The sequence below is a fragment of the Meriones unguiculatus genome, chromosome 8 (assembly GCF_030254825.1).
Source record: "Meriones unguiculatus strain TT.TT164.6M chromosome 8, Bangor_MerUng_6.1, whole genome shotgun sequence".
Classification (NCBI taxonomy): Eukaryota; Metazoa; Chordata; class Mammalia; order Rodentia; family Muridae; genus Meriones; species Meriones unguiculatus.
Window position 1 is genome coordinate 42409198 of NC_083356.1, and position 20591 is coordinate 42429788.

The following is a 20591-nucleotide window of genomic DNA, read 5'->3' on the forward strand; positions in this document are numbered from 1 at the left end:
CTCTGTTGCAGTCTCTTAAGATGTCGATAGTAAGATGTCAGCACAAGAAACACAGTTCTCAACTCAAAAGGAAGGAGAGTTTGTTCTGGATGAATATGCTGACCATGGCCCAGGAACACATACGTAGTTTACTGTAAATTCCAGGCTCCAACATGGCAGCAGTCTCATGAAGTGATAGAGCAAAGGAAGCGGTGAATCAACACATTCTTCAAATACGTTGAAATCCGGTAGATGGCTTACAGCAAAATGGAGGAAATCCCTGTTACAAGATTCAGACAGTATCTGACCATGTTCTTAGTTTGGGGGTTGGTAGACGCTAAAAGAGCCTGTCCATTCCAAAGGACTTACATAACACTCATAAGGATGTTAGGTCACATACAGAGACAGGTAGTAAACTGTCATTAAAGACGCTGAAGATAGCTTTAAAAATGCCTGGGAACTTGCAACATTCTAACTCCCCACTTTTGTGAGGTTCTAATCAATGTGCCTTTGTGGTCAATGCTTCTCTCCAGGAATTTTCCTCCACTGTGCCTATTTCTTGTAGTTGAGAAATATACTAGTTGCTTTCCTCAGTGTTGTGAGCAAATATCTTGCCTGGAGTTCCTGGCCTGAGGAACTCTGAGCAGAGCAACTCAAGGTAAGAAAAAGGGATATCGTCAAAACCACCACAAAAGGCACGAAGGCATAAGCCTGAGGCAGTGGGGAACAGCAGGCAGGAAGCTGGCCAGACATTTTAAGGCCCCGCCCTCAGTGATCCACTTCCTCTAGGGTCCACCACCTCCTAAAGGTTTCATAAGCACAAATCATCCCACCGGCTGTGACCCAAAAGTACAAAACACATGAACCTACGGGGGGGGAGGGGGGAACGTTTCACATTCAAGACACAGTCAGGTTTATTGAAATAAGAATATATGTAAAGTTCCTGGAGACTGACAATAATAGGAATTCAAGAGACATTAGCAATTATCATTGTTCACTGAGCAGCAAGAGTTTAAGAACTAGATTGGGAACTCATTCAATTGCCTGTGGCTTGATGGGTTCCCTCCCTGTGGACCTCTCACTTGATACTTGAACTCTGAAATGCACCCTGGTTCTGCCACTAATTCTCCTTCAAAAAAAAAATGACATTAGAAGTGCAATTAGGGGTTTCGGAGCAGCTCAGCAGCTGAAGCATTTGCTGAGCAAGATGGCTGGAGCTCAGCTCCCCAGAACCCATGTGACTGCCAACGGGGCACGAAGGCTCAGCTGTACTTCTAGCCTCAGAAGGTGGAGACAGAATACACCAATAACCTCTGGGGGTGATTTAGAGTCACTGATTCAATGAATTCTTGATCTAAGTACAGATACAGAGAGAAGAAGGAGCAGGAGAGGTATTTAAGGAATAAAATGTTTTTCTTTAAATAATACATGCATCAAAATAGAGATGTAGATAAATTTATATAAGGAGAACAGCTCAACAGGTAGACGTGCTTGACCCCAAAGCCAACAGTTTGAGGCCTGGAATTCACATGGTAGAAAGAGAAAACCAACTCCTGTAAATTATCCATGCACTAGAGGAATAAGTTTTTTTTTATTATTATTATTTTGAAGGTCATTTATTTATGTATTTATTTCTACTGCCCATTGCTTGTCTCTCTCAGCTGCTGATTCATACAGGCTCCTAGAAAGAGACAGAGGATGAGGAAAGCCTGAAGGAGGCATCTCTGGGCCCGGGGGAGAGGAGGAGAGAGGCAGAGGGAAGGCGGAACCCAGTGGCTGCAAGAGGCGCTTAGCCAGCCACCACATCCTGAGGAATCGTACTTGGCAGATGCCAAGGAGCAAGCGTGACAGCCGAGTCGTTCCCCTCCCACATGAAAGAGTGTGTGGCTCAGCCTTCTGCACTCCCCCAACTTGCCTTCGGTTGTCTTAATGATATTTCACTAGTCAGCCTTTTCTTTGCTTCAGAATCACTCTACACGGTCCCTGTTTCCTTCCAAGAGGCAACAGAGCATGGAAAACACAGACTGTAGAGCCAGCCAGCCCAGCCCTCTAGTTGCAGGGGCGTGCTAACCCTTATTGTGCCTCAGCTCTCTCCGCAAATGAGTGACAGCAGGGTCTGCCGTGGCACTTGCTGGGAACAGGGACTGAGCTGACGGATTCTGTGTGATAAGATGTGTCTGTGTGGTTATCCAGCTTGGAATAGTATTATTCACTAGGTCTGCTTTGCATGTTCTGCTTAGTCTAATGGGCCTGAGGAAAGCCAAAAACAGCCAGCCCCAGCCCCACATCGTGCTAGTGTCTCCCTGTTGTTTAAACCAGTGGCGACAACCACTTCATCTGTCTTAAGCTTAAACCAAATTTATGTCTCAGGAGATAAAAAGTTGCCAGGCTTTACCTGAAAGTCATCAGGGGAAACAAAAAGATTCAGAAAGAGCCATATGATCTATGGGAGTCAATACTTATATATGTGTATATATATATAATATATATACATATGTATATATTTTCACATTTATAGTCCAAATTGAGACCTCCCAGCATGCTGCTTCCAATTTACTCAGCATAAGTGTCTGCTGGATGCATGGGACTAAGATTATCAAGTAAAAAAAAAAAAAACAAAAACAAAGAAAACACAGCAAGAAAATCATGTTACATAGCTCTAAGATTGGGGGAAGGGCAGGAGGGGAACACTAAGGCAGGAAGATTGTGGGTTTGAAGCCAACTTGGCAAGATCCTATCTCAGAGAAAACAAACCTGGTCATCGTAGTCCATAATTCCAGCATTCGGGCAGCTGTAGCAGGAGGATTATAGCCAAGTTCTAACCTAGCTTGGACTACATATGAGACCTGGTATGTTTAAAAAAATTAAACAAAGAAACAAGAAGATAGCAAAGTCTATTTGAAAGCCCCATGTATTAGGGTGGAGCTAGGTGTATATGAAGCAATATTTACAGTAAGTCTTCAGTCTAATGGGGAGAAATTAAAAAATTACATTTTCTGTCATTTTCAGAAGCAAGATTGAACAGGCAGTGTGTGTGTGTGTATGTGTGTGTGTGTGTGTGTATCAGAAGGAGAACTATGGAGGAAAGGGGTAACTGAAAGCGTGAAGGAGAGTTGAGGACAGATGATGGAGATATATATTATATATATGTATATGTACATATATGTAGTTTGTATATATAATGTTTCATTAGACCTGCTATTCCTATGGTAGCTACAAAACTTTAAAAACAGCATTCTGCAATCAGGTTTACACACAGTGCAGTGGAGACACAATGACATTTAACGTGTTTATTGAATCAGCTTTTCTGCACTTGTGTCCTCATGCACAATATGGAATGGAAGCAGTATGTACGCTTCGGACTGTTGGGAAGACTGAATGGAGAAAGGCATCTAGCCAGGCATGGTGTGCACACCTTTAATCCCAACCCTGGGAAGGCAGAGGCAGGCAGATCTCTGGGAATTTAAGGACAGCTTGGTGTACATAGTGAGCTCCAGGACAGCCAAGCTACACAGGGAGACTCTGTCTCAAGAAAACAAACAGAGAAGGAGGAGGAGGAGAGGGGAGGAAAGCAGATAGGCACCTGAGACAGTAAACGGAAAAGTCAGTACTGTAGTGCTTTGACACTTTTGTATTGGGTGGTGAAGCAATGGCCTGAGTATGATCTCGATTCTGATCTCGATTCTGCTAACTAGGTTCTGTTTCTGGTCACATTTTTGAGAGGAGAAAGCTGGGACATGGAGAACACACACAGCTCACTGTGTACACAGAAGAAGTGGGAATCATTTAAACTGAGGCTGCGTGAGCCCAGGCCCTACATGCCTATGGACTGGAGGGTTGAAGAATGACCAGTCTTGCTGTGCCCTCCTGGGAATGCAAAGGCACAACCACTTTTTCCAAAGCAGCGACTGATAAAACATTATCCTAAAATAACTCACAGCTCAGCAATCTGGCTCTGGACTTTAAAAACATTGCCATGAATTTTTCGATTCAAATTCAAATCAGAAAAGGCATCACATCATTCGAGGGTCCTGAGCATGCACTGTGTGTGACAAGGGGCCTGTCCTGGCACATTGATTCTCCAGCCTCCTACTCTGCTCTTCTTCTCAGACCAAGGGCTGCCCTTCATCCAGGCTGCTGTTTGGTACTGGATGCTACACGCTTCACAGGTGAAGTGCTGCTCCTCAAAGTAAGACCTAGGTCACACCATGCTTGTCCGTGATGTTTACATAACCATCCCAACCCCCCAAGAATGCTAGTCTGTTGCTGCTCTCCTGTGGGCCTGTGGCTGGAGACAGAAACGTGGACAATAGCCCCATCTGCCTGTAGAATGGAAAGGCTCTCTGAAAAGCAGCCAATACCCTTAGTGAAGCCATGGAAAACATCTAATTGTATTAAATAATCAGAATCAGGCTGCCCTGACTAGAACATGGCTGTGGTCTCATAGATAGGGTCATCCCAAAATGACAGTTCTATACCCAGTTGTATCATTCCATTTATCTATCTGTCTGTCTGTCTGTCTATCTGTCTATCTATCTGGACAGGGTTTCTCTGCATATCCTGGGCTATCCTGGACTCACTTTGCAGACCAGGCTGGCCTTGAACTCAAAGTGATCCACCTGCCTCTGTCCCACCCCCACCCCCCCGAGTGCTGGGATTATAGATGCCTCGTCCAGTTTATCATTTCCATGTTTATAATATTCAATAGCTTAAATGAGTAAAATCTTGGTGTTGTTTCTCATCCCTTCCTTCTTCCGTCTCCCCCTCTTCATCCCCCTTTTACCCTTTTGTGTAGTACTAAAGATCAAGTCCAGGGCTTGCACATACTAGGCAATTGCTCTATCACTGAGATACCTCCTCCCAAGAAGTGTTTTTACTTGCGTTATATTCAAGTCACTTTGAAAATATGTACCATAAGATCTGTAATTCACCAATGAGGATCATCTCAAACTCTTTCGGTCACATCTGCAAAGTCAGCCTTGCTGCTTACATTAACATAGTCACGTGAAGGAGTGACGAGGACAAGGTGGTCTTGGAGCACTAACGACACTATCTAATGGAGAACCCCAGCACTAATGACCTTGGCTTGCTACAGACTTTGTTGCTCTGTCCATCCTCTTAGCCCTGTGCATACCTGTAACTCTGGAGAGATGATGGTTCAGAGGTTAAGAGCACTGGCTGCTCTTCCACAGGTTCAAGTCCCAGCAACCACGTATAGTGAGATCTGGTGCCCTCTGCTGGCCTGAAGGCATACATGCAAGCAGAACAATGTATACATAATAAATAAATCTAAAAACTCTGTTCAAATTATGCATTTGCAGCTTCTGTTGTCCCTAGGTCCCCTCATACTCTGGTCTTGCCAATCTCTCCAGACAACAAGCCTTTCTTATGGACTTGGTGTCCAAATGGCCACGGCAAGGGACCCAGTATGAGAAGAAAAGACCAGAATCCCCTCATCCTGCTATGCTCCAGCCACGCTCACCTTCTTTCAAATTGAACTTATCCAGTTCTTGTCCATCTCCAGGCCTTTGTAGAGTTCCTTCTTCTCAGGTTCTTTCTCTCTACTAAATGCCACCTACTCCAGGATGCCTTCCTCTACCTACATCAAGCAAAGCAGGACCTAGACACACACCCACGGTTCAAATTTATTATTTTATATTTTAGTCCCTTCACAATACCACCTAACACAACATATTAACTATTTGGGTGGTTATTTTTTTAATGTATTCTCTAATGGGCTGCTAGTTCCTTGAGCAAATGGAATGTGCCTCAGTGGTCTTTTGGTGACTCTTACAAAGCATTTGTTACATAAGTTGTGCAGTTACCTCCTAGAATGTGAGAAGCAACAGTTAATACGGCCGACACAGTAGACTTTTAGTGTGAGCCGGTTCCCATTGTTTATGAAGTCTCTGCCCCTAACCAGCTGTGACCATCATTGTATCTGTCCTACTGCATGCAATACTTTTAAATATAAATCCACTTCAACAGATATTTAGGAATGCCAAGAACATGTCTCTTTCACAGGATGAAGATGAAAGTCATCTCAACAGCAAAGAAGAGCCTGTTTTCATTTGCGTATGTAAATATTAACTGGAACTGTGATGTTTATTATGGATGAGGCACTGCGATCAATTTACTACAAACATCATCATTTACTCCTCACAAATGCCCTATCATAATAGTGTGCGCTGTCCTGCTTTGCTTCTCTGGTGCTATGATAAACACCATGACTAAAAATCAACCTGACGAGGAAAGGATTTATTTCAGCCTACAACTCCCAGATCATAATTCATCATTGAGGGAACTCCAACAGGAACCTAGAGGCAGGAACTGAAGCAGTGACTGTGGAGGGATGCTGCTAGCTGGCTTGCTTCCCATGGCTTGCTCAGCTTGCTTTCCTATGTAACCCAGGACTGTTTGCCTAGGGGTGGCCACCCACAGTGTGCCTGGCTCTCCCACATCAATTCTCAAGAAAATACCCTACAGACAGACGTGCCTGTAGGACGATCTGACGGAGGCAATTCCTCAATTGAGGTTCTCTCTTCCCAGATGACCACAGTTTATGTCGAGTTGACAAACACTACCTAGGACATCATGCCATCTCTGATGGTTAATTTTGATTGTCAGATTGACTGTGAGGCACTGAGATTAGTAAAGCAGAGCTCCAGATCTGTCTACCGCAATCCCTCCCGAAACCACTCGATCCTGTGGACACTGGCCCAACAAAGGGACCCGTCCCTTGATGGAGTCATAATAAAATGGTGTTATGAGAATGTGATGACAGGCAAGAGATGGGGACTAGCCGGAGAAACAAGATCACTAGGAGTATGTCCTTGGAGAACATATACCACGTGACCTCTTCCTGCCTCCCCTTTTCTCTGTTCCCTGTGTCTACTATGGGATGAATTATCCTTGACCTCCCTGCCATGATGGGCTGATACCCCTTAAAAGAGAGCTGAAATGTTCCTCTCTGAAACTGTTTCTGTCGATAATTTTGTCCAAAAACTAATACACCAGTAAAGAACGCAGATTCTAGAATCATGATTTAAATGTATATACTAAGGCTACTGCTCTTGCAAACTCCTTAAACCCCTTTCTTCAGCTAGAAAATTGGTATTATAAGTGGTAACCACATCTTATGTTTGTTACAAGTGTTAAATGAATGTCCTAGTTAACATTGACTGTCACTTGACTCACCTTAGAATAGTCTCGAGTAAATGGCTCTAATAGGTTGTTCTGTGGGCACCTCTGTGATGGACTGTCTTCACCATAAATTGATGTAGGAGGCACAGCTCACTGTGAGCGGCACCATTTACTGGACAGAACGATCTGGGCTATAAAAGGAAGCTAAACATGAGCCAGTGAGTGGGTAAGCAAGCAATGTTCCTCCATGGCTTCTGCTTCAAGGTCCTGCTTGAGTCTCTTCCCTGAGTTCTGTTAATGATGGGCTGTGACCTGGAGGTGTAAGCCAAACCAATCCTCTCCTCCCCTCTGTTGTTTTTGGGCAGCATCTTTCATCACAGCAGCATAAAGTAAATGAAAATTATGTAATAATGCAATATTTATTATTTGCTCAATGCTTGGCAAATAGAAAGTGTCCCTGTGAGCCGGGCATGATGGCACACACCTGTAATCCCAGCACTTGGGAGGCAGAGGTGGGTGGATCTCTGTGTGTTCAAGGCCAGCCTGGTCTACAAAGCAAGTCCAGGACAGCCATGGCTTAATACACAGAGAAACCATGTCTCAAAAAAACAAAAAAGAAAGAGACAGACAGAGACAGAAAGAGAGAGAGAGAGAGAGAGAGAGAGAGAGAGAGAGAGAGAGAGAGAGAGAGAGAAAGAAAGAAAGAAAGAAAGAAAGAAAGAAAGAAAGAAAGAAAGAAAGAAAGAAAGAGAAAAGTCAGTTACATTGTTTTAAACTGCTCTTCGGGCTCCTTCTGATGGACTTACAGCATCATACTGTGTCCAGCACAGAAAATGAGTCACCAGACTGAGCCTGCCCTTTACGAGCTCAGAATCACAGTCTGCTCTGAACTCATCCTTGGAATCCAGAAGAAGCCAGCAACCATGTTCCTGCAAGTGGCTATGTTCAGTTGATGGTCCAAGCACCATAAAATCGTGTTCTCATTTCCTTTTCCAAAATAGCTATCTGTGTTCCCTTGGAGAGGCCTTGAATTACTATAGTTCCTTAAATGTCCCAAAATTCTCTGGAGAGAAGGAATGTTTTGTTTTGTTTTTTTCTAAGTAGGCCCAGCTTTGAGAGGAAAAACATGAGGTTAAATTCTCTGAAACTATGACAGTGTAACTCATTTCCTGTTTTGCTCTACTGTCTAGACACAGATCTCATAAGCATTAGGTTAAAGGGGGCAGGTTAAATATGAATGTGGCCACAGGAAGATTGCAGGTTTCTTCCGTCTAATGACTCCCTTGAAGCAGGATATTTTGCCTTCATTGCCACTTTTTCCATTAAAATCCTATTCTTTTTTTTTTCTATCTCTCTCTTTCTCTTTTTCAAGGTAGGGTTTCTTTAGGCTGTCCTGGAACACACTCTGTAGAACAGGCTGGCCTTGAACTTAAAGAGATCAGCCTGCCTCTTCCTCCCAAGTGCTGAGATTAAAGGTGTAAGGCATCACCACAAGGCTTGGAGCTGTATTTCAATGCAGGAATCAAGAATGTCTTTCTTCCCTAAAAAACATATTTGCCCCTTGATAATGTTAGTGCAGTTTTCCCCATAGGTTTTACTTCATTTTGTTGGGGAGGGGCAGGAGTTGTTTTGATACAGCGTCTCACTACTTAGTGTTATCTGACTTACTAGGTAGACCAGCTGTCCTTGAACTCAGAGCTCCACTCCCTCTGCTCCCTGAGTGCTGGAATTAACGGCTTGTACTACTGCTACACCCAGTACAAGTTCATGTACTAGCAAACGCATATGGACTGGATATGTTGGCTTTTTAAAAAAAATGTAATATTTACCAAATGAGAATTTTATACTTGCATACAATGCATTTTGACCATATTCACTCCCTAATCTTCCCAGGCTCATCCTTCCCCCATCCCACCACTTTTACTTTTTGCTCTTCTAACATTTGCTTCATAAAGTATCCGATAATTATTATTTTGAATATACACTTTTTCTTGACAACATTTTTTTGTTTTCCTTTTCTTTGAGACAGGATCTTCCTATGCATCCATGGCTGGCCTAGAACTTTCTGTGTAGACCAGGCTGGCCTCAAACTCAGATCCCCCTACTTCTGCATCCCAACTGCTGGGATTAAACCATGGGCATACATAGGCACACGCTTACACACATACAGACACAAAGACACACGAATAAAAATCAATCTTTAAAAAGAAAGAAGAGGGGGCTGGAGAGATGGCTCAGAGGATAGGAACACTGGCTGTTCTTCCAGAGGACCCAGGTTCAATTCCCAGCACCCACATGGCACCTCATAACGATCTTTAATTCAGTTCCAGGGGATCTGAAACCCTCACATAAACATACAAACAGGCAAACCACTGATGCACATTAAATAAATAAATAAATCTTTAAAAAAAATAAGAAAGAAGAGGAACACCTTGGAGATACTAGGAGACATTTGACCACAAACTATGTTGCTGCACCAATATTAAACTTCATGGACATGATAATAATACCGTGACTAGGACAGATGTCCATAATGTCTTTGTTATTGGTGGATTTTCATGCTCTCTCAAGTTGCTTTCAGTTTATTCAGAAGGAAACAAAAGGATTTTTACTAAGAGCAAAAGAGCTCTTCCCTGCCAAGAGCAAGACTATTCATCCCTCTTAGATTCTCATTCCTGGGCTGGTTGCTCCCCCTTGTGTACCAAGAGAGCAAAATACAATCAAGATGGATTTCAAAACCGTACTTCACAGTGAGAGAACAAGGCTCAGAGACTTCCAGAGATGATGCAGGTGGCACACCTGTGCCAGGCATGAGACCACAGGAAGGTCAAAGGTCACAAGCTCTTCTGGGCCATAGAAAGAGGTCCTGTTTCCAAAGAGTCACACTTTTTAATATACCCACTCCCAACCTCTAACTAGCAGCATCACTCCGCTCCCACTTAACCTCCACATGATGTGAAAACCCAAGTCTCAGGTTGAGGTGAAGTCCCGGCTAAAGAAAGGCTGAGGTTGGGGCTCTATCTTAGTTTTGCCTGTGTTGGGCATGACCTCTGGAGACTGCACTCTGGCATATATTCCTATGTTGCTTAGAAGCTCAGTGACCTCTTTAAGCACCAGCTTCTGTACCAGTGAAGTGGGAATGCAACTGGAGCTACATTAAAAGAGACCTGAGAGGGCCCAATGATTTGTCCCGATGTAATTGGATCATCCTTTTAGGATGCAGTAATTCTCAAGTCCGAGATGTGTTCAAACCATATTTTATACTAGCTGCTCTGGGCAAGTTACCTATGTCTATTTCCTCATTTGAAAAATAGGAATTTCTACTTCTTGTCGGGCAGTGGTGGCGTACACACCTTTAGTCCCCACACTTGGTAGGCAGAGGCAGGTGGATCTCTGAGTCCCAAGCCAGCCTGGTCTACAAAGCAAGTTCCAGTACAGCTAGAGCTACACAGAGAACCCCAGTTTCAAAAGAACACAAACAAACAAACAATTACTGTCGCTGTAGAGCCAGAATGCTGCTGCTTCCCCTTCGAGTGTCTAGGTACTGAACCGTGCAGGTGCTGGACCTGAAGGAATGAAGCTTTAGCCTGATAGGTGGGTGGTTTTGCAGGATCCCAGGCTGCAGGTGAATGCCTGGAGGGAGAAAGCCTTTTCTGACACAGCTCCTCCCATGATACAGCTCTTTATTGGGAAGAATAAGGCCTATATAAACCTTGGGAAAGTAGGTAGCGGTTTTTGGATGATTGAACATCATTGCCTGGGGCTGAGGTGCTGGGAATGCTTCATTTGCATGGAGAGGCATTCCAGGTGCTAGGCTATATGACTGCCTCAATGATTGTGAAGATGAGGGTGGCAAAACTACTTGCACCAGGGTATGCACCGAACAGAGAAGGAGCAATCGCTATTCCTGCTGGCCTCAAAATTGAGATTTTTCCAGGTTTGAACACGTCTCAACCTCACTCTCACTCCACGCCGGATTCTCCAGTGGCACAGTTCACGTGGCCCAGAAATGTCTACCTCCATCAAGTTCGCGTTGAGATTAGTTGCTCATACACAAGCTCTGAGCAATAGCTGGAACCAAGTGAGTGCTCACCATACAGTAGCTATCACTATGGATTCCAAAGTGCTCTCTTAAAATATTTCAGAGAAATCACATCTACCATAAAATGGTAGGAACTATAAATACTGGCGTCTCTCCTTAGTTCCTAGCACAGAGCCCCTACATTTCTAAGCAACAGGAATATTAGAAAAAAAAAACACTTGTTCTAATCTGTGGTCCGGGGCCCAGATTACTGGCAGAGACCTCCTCAAGGCCTTGTAGACAAAGGTGCTAGAACAGTCTTTCATTCTCCTACTTAGTCTTTGATGTTGATACAATCTCGTGCATTTCTTGGGATCTCCTGGAACATCTTTTTTGTTCTAAGGCAACCTTTTTTTTTTTTTTTCTCTTTTCTTTGGTTTGATTTTAGTTTTAGAGGCAGGGTCTCACTCTGTAGCCCATGCTGACACTGAGCTCTTCCTGCCTTAACCTCCTCGGTGCTGGGAGTAGAGAGGCATGAGCCACCATGCTCTGCATCTAAAGCAAAGATTCTTTCTTACTGGGCTTCTATCACTAGGAGGTCCAAACTACTGTAAGAAGTTTGTTTTCAGGCCCACCCCACATTCTCCAGAGAAAGAGGGCTGAAAATGGAAAAAAAAAAAAAAAATCTGTATCAATAATAATGAGGGCTTCCTTAAAAAAAAAAAAAAAAAAAATCCGTGCACAGCTGGGTGGTGGCACATGCCTTTAATCCTAGCACTGCAGACAGAAGCAGTCAGATGTATCTCTGAGTTCAATGGCAGCCTGGTCTACAGAGTGAATTCCAGGACATCCAGGGCTACACAAGAAACCCTGTCTCAAAAAAAAAAAAAAAAAATCCCTGCACTGTTAGGTCCACATAGCTTCTGGATTGGTGCACATATCTGTGTACTGGGAGGTTGGCACAGTCAAACTACTGAGCATGACTGAAAACGGAAGTAATCTCATAACAACTTGGCCATTTTATGTCCATAAAACGGTGATCCTAAACTGGGCACGGTGGCGCATGGATATAATCCCAGCACTTGGGGAGGCAGAGGCAGGCAGATATCTGTGAGTACGAGGCCAGCCTAGTCTACAAAGTCCAGGCCAGCCAGGACTACAAAGAGAAACCCTGTCTCAAGAAGATCAAACCAAGTCAATGTTAAATCTGTTCCTAAGTTCTGCAAACCATCCTAGCAAATTTACCAGTCCCATGGGAAGCGCAACTTTTAGCAGGCCAGTCGGAGGGGGAAAGGGCATGTGATAACCTACTATTTGTGACTGGCATTTGAAATCACATATACATTATAGGCCTGAGACCTTAACCCAGGGGATCTGGCTCTAACAACAGATGCTGTCAGAAACAAATTCTATCTAAGACACCCAGTTAAGTCACTGGAGAAATGACTAATCCTGTATATCCAGCATCAAAACTGCAGTATTTAAATTAATCTCAAGAATGTGATCATGTGCTTTTGCCTGAGAGATCTTCAGTAGCTGAGCTTGTGAAACGATCATCATACCTTTGGCTAGAGATCTGCAACATCCGTCTTTGGAAGAGAAAAAGGAAAAAAAAACCACAAGAAATAGGTATTTCTAAGTCCAAATTATTTTTAATTAATTAATTAGTATAAATAATAATATATATTTATTTATATATATTTATATATTTTATGTATGAGTGCTCTGTCTGCATGCATGCCTGCATGCCAGAAGAGGTTATCAGATCCCATTATAGACAGCTGCTATAATGATGGGATTTGAACTAAGAACCTCTGGAAGAGCAGCTGGTGTTCTTAACTGCTGAGCCATCTCTCCAGCCCCCTAAGTCCAAATACTTATTTTATGGATGTAAACTGTCCATATTGCTAAAGGTTGCCATGGTTTTCAGGCATGTTCACTGGGTACTCAGGTATTGTAGCCTGCCAGAAAAAAAGGCCAGACTCATAGAATGTTGTGTGTTCCTAAGAAACCAATGCTAACATGCCACTGAGTTCCTGAATTTGTGTTTTCTCAGACAGCCCTTAGTTCAGTTACTTTACCATGACAATGTGATACTTGGTTTTATAAGGTGTGTGACAGTGACCTAATATCAGTTTTCAATAAAGTTTTATTTATGGACAAAAACAGCAACAACACAATCCTGAAGTATTGTGTGCAGTTAGTGAGACAGTAGAGAAGATTCTGGCTATCCTGTTTGGCTTATCTCCTATGACGGTCCCCTCTCTTTGCATGAGCTCAGTGCCAGCTGAAACTATCTGCACTGAACGGCAGCTCAAAGCTGTTCAGGGTACAGAAACACACCCCTTAGTAGCACACAACAGTGCTGCTGTGTTAGCTGTCCAAAAGTCTTATCTTGAGGCCAAGTCAGCAGAGTCAGCACTGATGAGCAAGCAAGCTCAGCAAGGGCCTGAGGAGGTAGCTCAATGGATACAGTGCTCGCCTAGCGCGCAGAGTCCTGAGTTGATCCCTAGCATTGTGTAATAGCAGGCATGGTAGTGCAAGCCTATAATTTTAGGATTACATGGTGAGCCTGAGGTCAGTCTAGGCTACCCGAGAGCCTCTTTAAAAGAAAAAATTATGCTGACAGCAGGCAAATAGAACACCAGTGTGCCATGGCCTTTCCTGCTTTCGATCAATAAAATTTGAAATGTGAAAAGGAGCTCAAGCTACGCTTCTTAAAATACTTGTGTTCAGGGGCTGGAGAGATGGCTCAGCTATTAAGAACACTGGCTGCTCTTCCAGAGGACCGGGTTCAATTCCCAGCACCCACATGGCACACAACTGTCTCATAACTGTCTGTAACTCCTGTTCCAGGGGATTTGACATCCTCACACAAACATACATGAAGTCAAAACATCAATGTATATAAAATAAAAATAAATTATTTTAAAAATATTTGTGTTTAGGTTGCATGCCTTGCTTTAATCCCAGCACTTGGGAGGCAAGGGAAGATGGATCTCCAAGTCCAAGGCTAGGCTAGACTAGTCTACATAGCAAGTTCCAAGACATCCAGGGATACGTAGCAAGATTCAGCCTCAAAACAAAACAAAATAAAACAAACAAAATAAATAAGTAAAAATAGTATTTTAAAAGTGGGTTAAATATATACATAAGAGAAGTTTTAATTTTTATTTATTTTTCTTTGAAGGAACTGTTGACGGTGTGTGTGTGTGTGTGTGTGTGTGTGTGTGTGTGTGTGTAGGGGTGTGCACCTGTCTTATGTCTGCACATGCAGAGGCCAGAGCTCAACACTGGTTATCTTCTTCTATAGCTTACCAATTTATTTGAGACAGACTTTCTAACTGAACCCAGCTGCCCATGAGCCCACTGGATCCACCTGTCTCTTTATCAGCAATGCTGGGGTTACAGTCATGACCCGTCATACCCATTTTTCACATGGATGCTGAAGACTTGAACTCAGGTCCCCTTTAAGACATCTCTCCCAGGCTGGAGAGATGCCTCAGAGGTTAAGAGCACTGGCTGTTCTTCCAAAGGTGCTGAGTTCAATTCCCAGCAAACACATGGTGGCTCATAACCATCAATGACAAGATCTGGTGCCAGGCAGAATACTGTATAAATAATAAATATTTTAAAAAAAGACATCTCTCCCAAGTCCTGTTTTGGGGGTTTTGAAGAGGGTCTCAGACTTTTGTCAAACTTGCTGTGTAGGCAGGAATGACTTTGAACTCCTGATGTCCCTGCCTCCACCTTGTAACTGCGGAAATTCCAAGTTTGATTACAGAATGTGAAGTAGAACTGAGGGACTGGAGAGATGGCTCCGTAGTTAAGAGCACTCGCTGCTCTTGCAGAAGACCAGTGTTGTTACAATTAATGAAAATTCCAACTGTTTAATTTTACTAATGAAGCCAGATGCTGGGGGGGAAAAACCTACTAGCTCGAAGAGGCAGAGAAAGCACCCAGCTGATCTTCCTTAGACCATGTCACAATAGGAAAAGGCCTTTCTTACTCAGCTTTTTTTCCCAGATGGAAAAAGCCAAAAGCTCAGCTGATGGCCCAGAAGGAAAAGGCCTGCTAGCTCATCCAAAGAGGAGAAAGACAAAAGCTAAAAGCCAAAAAGCCCAAGAGCTAAAGAGCTAACGGCCAAGGAGCTGAAGTGTTCTTTCTTCTCTCCACGCTATCTTAAATACCCTTCAACTCAAAGCTCCTCCTTTCTACTTAATCCCTGCCAGCCAGTTTCTTGCTCTGCCTCTTGATTCCTAGGTTTAACTTTGTTAAACCCTGTGTACAGAAAGCTCTTGGATTAAAGGTGTGTGTTAGGGCTGAACCTCGCCAATCAAGAAAACAGGTTTTTACACTTCACAATATTGGGGTTCACAATGGGATAAAATATTGTGAAACAGACTAGGATTTGATTCCCAGAATCCACTCGGAGGCTCACAGCCATCTGTTATTCCAGTTCCAGAGGATATGATGCCCTTTGCGGGTGTCTGTAGGCATGACATGCATATGGTACACAGACACACATGTAGGCAAAACATCCATACACAGGATATATTTTTATGTCTCCTGTTTTTTGTCAACTGACAAAAGCTAGAGTTACCTTCGGAGGAAACCTCAGTTGAAAAACTGAATGCATAAGATCAGGCTGCAGGCAAGCCTGGAGGGCATTTTCTCAATTAGTGATTCATGGGGGAGGGCCCAGCCCACTGTGGGTGGTGCCATCCCTGGGTTAGTGGTCCTGGCTGCTATAAGAAAGCTGACCAGGTCAAGAAGAGCAAGCCAGTGAACAGCAGCCCTCCATGGCCTCTGCATCAGCTCCTCCCTCCAGGTTCCTACGCTGTTAGAGTTCCTGCCCCGACTGCCTTCAATGATGAACTATAATATCAAAGTGTAAATGATATAAACCCTTTCCTCCCCAAGTTGTTTTTGGTCATGGTGTTTCATCATAGCAACAGAAACACTAAGACAAGGACCAACAAGAATCTGGATTCCAGAACCCTCATAAAAGCTGGGCAGGTGTGACAGCTACCTGTAAGTAGTAGAGAGGCGGAGGTAGGGGCATCACTGGGGCAAGCTGGCTGGCTAGACTAGCCAGAATTGGCAAGCACTGGGTTCAACAAGAGACCCCGCTTCAGTAAGTACAGAGGGATCAAGAAAGACATTCAATAATCAACTTTAGACCTCCACCTGCGATGCACACACACACACACACACACACACACACACACACAGACACTCAAACATGTTTACAACATGCACACAACCACAAATACAAATACACAAGAACTGTCTTTCGGAATATGAACCAATCTCTCTCTCTCTTGCCTTCTTCTTCCCTCCTATACAGTCTCATTTGAGCCTCAAAACAACTCTATCAGCTGGGGCAAGGCACTGCAGGGAGATCAAGAAGTTTCCCAGTCTAGCAAATATCACGCAGTGATGGAGAGCTATGACGGAAATCTGATTTTTCCCCCCCTCCCCTGAAATCTGAGTACAGGGTAAAGATCTCAGCATCTGGCCCCAAAGTTTCAAATGAAGCTCTGCACTGCGTCGTGGGCCCTGAAAGGAGAGTGACTCATCAATCATCCACAGTAGCAGGAAAGACGTGTGCCAGCACAGTATGAATGTACTAACATTCCACCCTTCAATTCACTTCCAATGTTCGTCCCATAAATTGCTCTAAGCCTTGAGTCCCCATGGAAACCTCAGGAAAGACTGTCTGTTGACTCTAGGTGAAATGTTGCCAATACTCCTCCCTTGTTCCACAAGACACCTGCTGTAGCTTATGGGCAAAGCCATAGTCTTCGTGGATCAAGAGAGTAAAAAGGAGTTCACCCTCCAACACTGGCCTTTATGTTTAGCTTAAAGGAAAGGGAGAAAACTGTGCATGAGCACCTAGTCTCAGTATAAGACACAAATCAAGAGGCTTTACATCCATGTTTTTGACTAGGGACTGGAATTAGATGCTTACCAAGAATGGCGGAATGAACTAAATCTGTTTGGACCCGCTGCTGGGTGGAGCCTCTCTGAGTACAGCTACGCTAGGTTCCTGTCTTCCAGCAAAGCAGAGCATTGTTAACAGTGTCAGGGTTTGGCTCTCTCCCATGGGGTGGGTCTCAGGTTGGACCAGGCATTGGTTGGCCATTCCCTCAATCTCTGCTCTATCTTTATCCCTGAACATCTTTTAGGTAGGACATATTTTGGATCAAAGTTTTGTGGGTGGGCTCATGTTCCCCTCCCTCTACTAGAAGTCCTGTCTAGTTAGAAAGTGCCCTCTTCATGACCTCTGCAACTAGGAGTCTCAGCTAGAGTCACCCCCACATCCTCCCTGAAGCCTACCCTGTCCTAGGTCTCCAGCTTGTCTCAGAGATGGCTCTGCCCATGGGTTTCTCTTTTCTCTGCAGGCCCTCTGTCCTCCTGCCCCTATTCTCTCCAGGTCTGATCTCCACCCTCATTTCTCTGTGTTCCTTCTCCTACCTTGTTCCCTCTCTTCCTGATTCATCATCTCTTCTTGGCCAGGATGCACTGAAACCATGAGCCTAAAAAGCCCTTCATCCCTTAAACTGCCAAGTTGTAGCTTAGTGACAGTGATGCAGAAGTAATGACACACTACTCAAACATAAGAGCCCAGCAGCTCTTATGAGACAGGAGGATTGCCATGTATTTGAGGCCAGGATGGACCACATAGTGAGTTCTACATCAGCCTGAGCTCCAGAGTAGTAGGGTGACTCAAAGCAAAGCAAAGCAAAACAACATGACCTCAGAGAAAAACTTAACAAGGGAACACACAGGAGGCAGTCCTAAGGCTGATAACAGTGACAACTATGAAGAACAAATAAATAAGGGGAGGAAGGGAGGGAGGGAAAATAAGAAAGATTGAGAGCCAGGTGTGGTGGTGAATGCCTTTAGTCCCACCACTATGGAGGCAGACCCAGGAGGATCTCTGTGAGTTCGAGGCCAACCTGGTCTACAAATCGAGTCCAGGACAGCCAAGGCTACAGAGAGAAACCCTATCTCAAAAAACAAAAACAAACAAGCAAACAAAGGAAGAAAAGATCAATTGGTTGAACTCCTAAGGAACCCATGCTTCCATTAGAACTGACAGAATCAAGCTGGGCATGGTGGTGGATACCTATAATCCAAATCCTTGGGAGGCAGGGTCAGGAAGGGAGGTACAAGTTCAAGTGTAGTCAGGGCTCCAGGGGAGTAGGGTGGGGGACCCACTGGCTCACAGAATTGGGATGTTCAAAAACTGGTGCTGATTTCAGCAGAAACTGATGAGCCTGAGGAATACCCTTGCCCTTCTGGCATAGCCTGCATGCTGCAGCTGGGCCTCTGGCAGTTAACTCACACCCAAGGCTCCAGGCCTCTAGTTAGCACTTCAAGGGAGGGGAATTGCTGGATGAATACCAATGAATCTAAAGAACACCTGGTCATTCTTAAACTTATCCAGGGTGGGGCTCAAGGGGATCAAGTGATTTGCCTATACCCAGGCCCAGCAGGACCTCTGAAATGAATACTGGAAAGTCTGTGAGGTTATTTTAGGAGTACTGGACAGAAAACAAAACACAGATGTCTTCTGTTGTTTCTAAGGAATCAAGATTTTGATCATGAGGTAGTTTTACAGGCTTGAAGCCATAAAATTTTTCTCCTGACACTGGCCATAAAGGTGGCTAACTTCAATTTCAAGGTGACTAGGAAGCCCAAACATCCATAAAGACATTATCTGACCTGTAATAGACAAGCTTTTGTTTCTTTTTGTTAAAAGTGTGTATGTGTGAATCTTCCCCTTTTACCATGTTTGCTCTGGGGCTGAACTTAGGTCATCGGTCTAGGCTCCAAGTGGCCTTAGCCACTGAGCCATCTTGTTGTCCTTGTCCTAGACTTATACTTTTCAGGCCCAAATTAGACACATGCTCATAAAACAGGCCAAAAGAAAAAGCCAGCCCTTCCAAAATGCAATCTATATATCAGAGTACAATTCTCTGGGCCTTGGTATTTTTTGCTTGGGGTAAAGCATTTCTATGAGACATCATGCCAAAACTTACCTTCTTCGTTTTAGCCACAAAACTTTGGTCATTTAAATATCCAAGAAGATATTTAAATGTGGGGTCCACTTTAGCACAAAATGATAAAATGAGAAACTGCCTTGTTCTGGGACTGGGAAGGTGGCTCAGTCAGTAAAATATTTGCAAACCAGAGAAACTGAGTCCAATCCCCAGTACCAGTATTTTAAAAAAAAAAAAAAAAAAAATTGAACTGAAAAAAAAGTTTTAATTTTATTTTTGTGTTCACTGGTGTTTTGCCTGCATGTATGTCTGGAACTGGAGTTACAGACAGTTGTGAGCTGCTGTGTGGGTGTTGAAAATTGAACCTGGGAAGAGCTAGCCACTGCTCTTAACCACTGAGGCATCTCTCCAGGCACTGAAAACCATTTCTTGATTATTTATGTGTGTGTGCATGCCTGTGTGTGTATGTGTGTGTGTGTGGACACTTGAGGAAGTCCTAAGTATCCCTTGGAGCTGGAGTTACAGGAAGCTGTGAGCTGTCTGATGTGGGTGCTGGGAATGAAACTCACATCCTCTACAAGAACGACACCTTATCAACTGATAACAGCCATCTCTCCAGATCTTAAATTAAAACTTTTAATTAAGTAGTCTCCACTTGTAATACCAGCTGATGGGGTAGAGACTGCTGGCCAGCCAGGCTAGCAGAATCAGGCAGTCATTTCCAGGTCCCAATGAGAGACCCTGTCTCAAAAAATAAGCTGGACAGTTACTGAAGAATGAGTCTGGAAGCTGATTTCTGGTCTCCATGTATACACCTATACCTACTCCCACACACAAAGTGTTCTTACACAAGAGTTCAACGGCTTCCTAACAGAATCATACCAAATACATGGATCTGATGGCAGAAATGACACTTCCTAACCTAACAAAATTACATGGCAGAGGACTCCTGACAAATGAAAAGCTTCTTAAGGAGAAAACTGATCTAAGAGCAAAAGCTCAGACATACTATAAGAAATTGCTCGCTGAGTGGGTAGAGCATGTGTGGAATCCTAGCACTCAGGATGCTGGAACAGGAAGACTGCCGTGAGTTCAAGACCAGCCCAGATTACACAGGGAATATGGGGTAAGCCTATGTTCCACAGAAAGACTGTCTCAAAAAAAACTTTTTTGTTTAAAGTTTTACAGCAGAGACATCCTAACTATATGTGTCTCTCATGCAAAACTGTTATTTAAAATTATATGACTAAAATCAAATTTATATGGCATTTCCAAGAAGGCATATGTGCTAAACGTATTTTAAAGCAATGGTTTTCATCTATGTCTGAGACATTCGTAGTTATTTCTGATCAAGACTGGCATAAAGGGGACAAGGGAAGATGGCTGTCGCTAAAGTGCTTACCACGTAAGTATGAGGACCTGCGTTCAAACCCCAA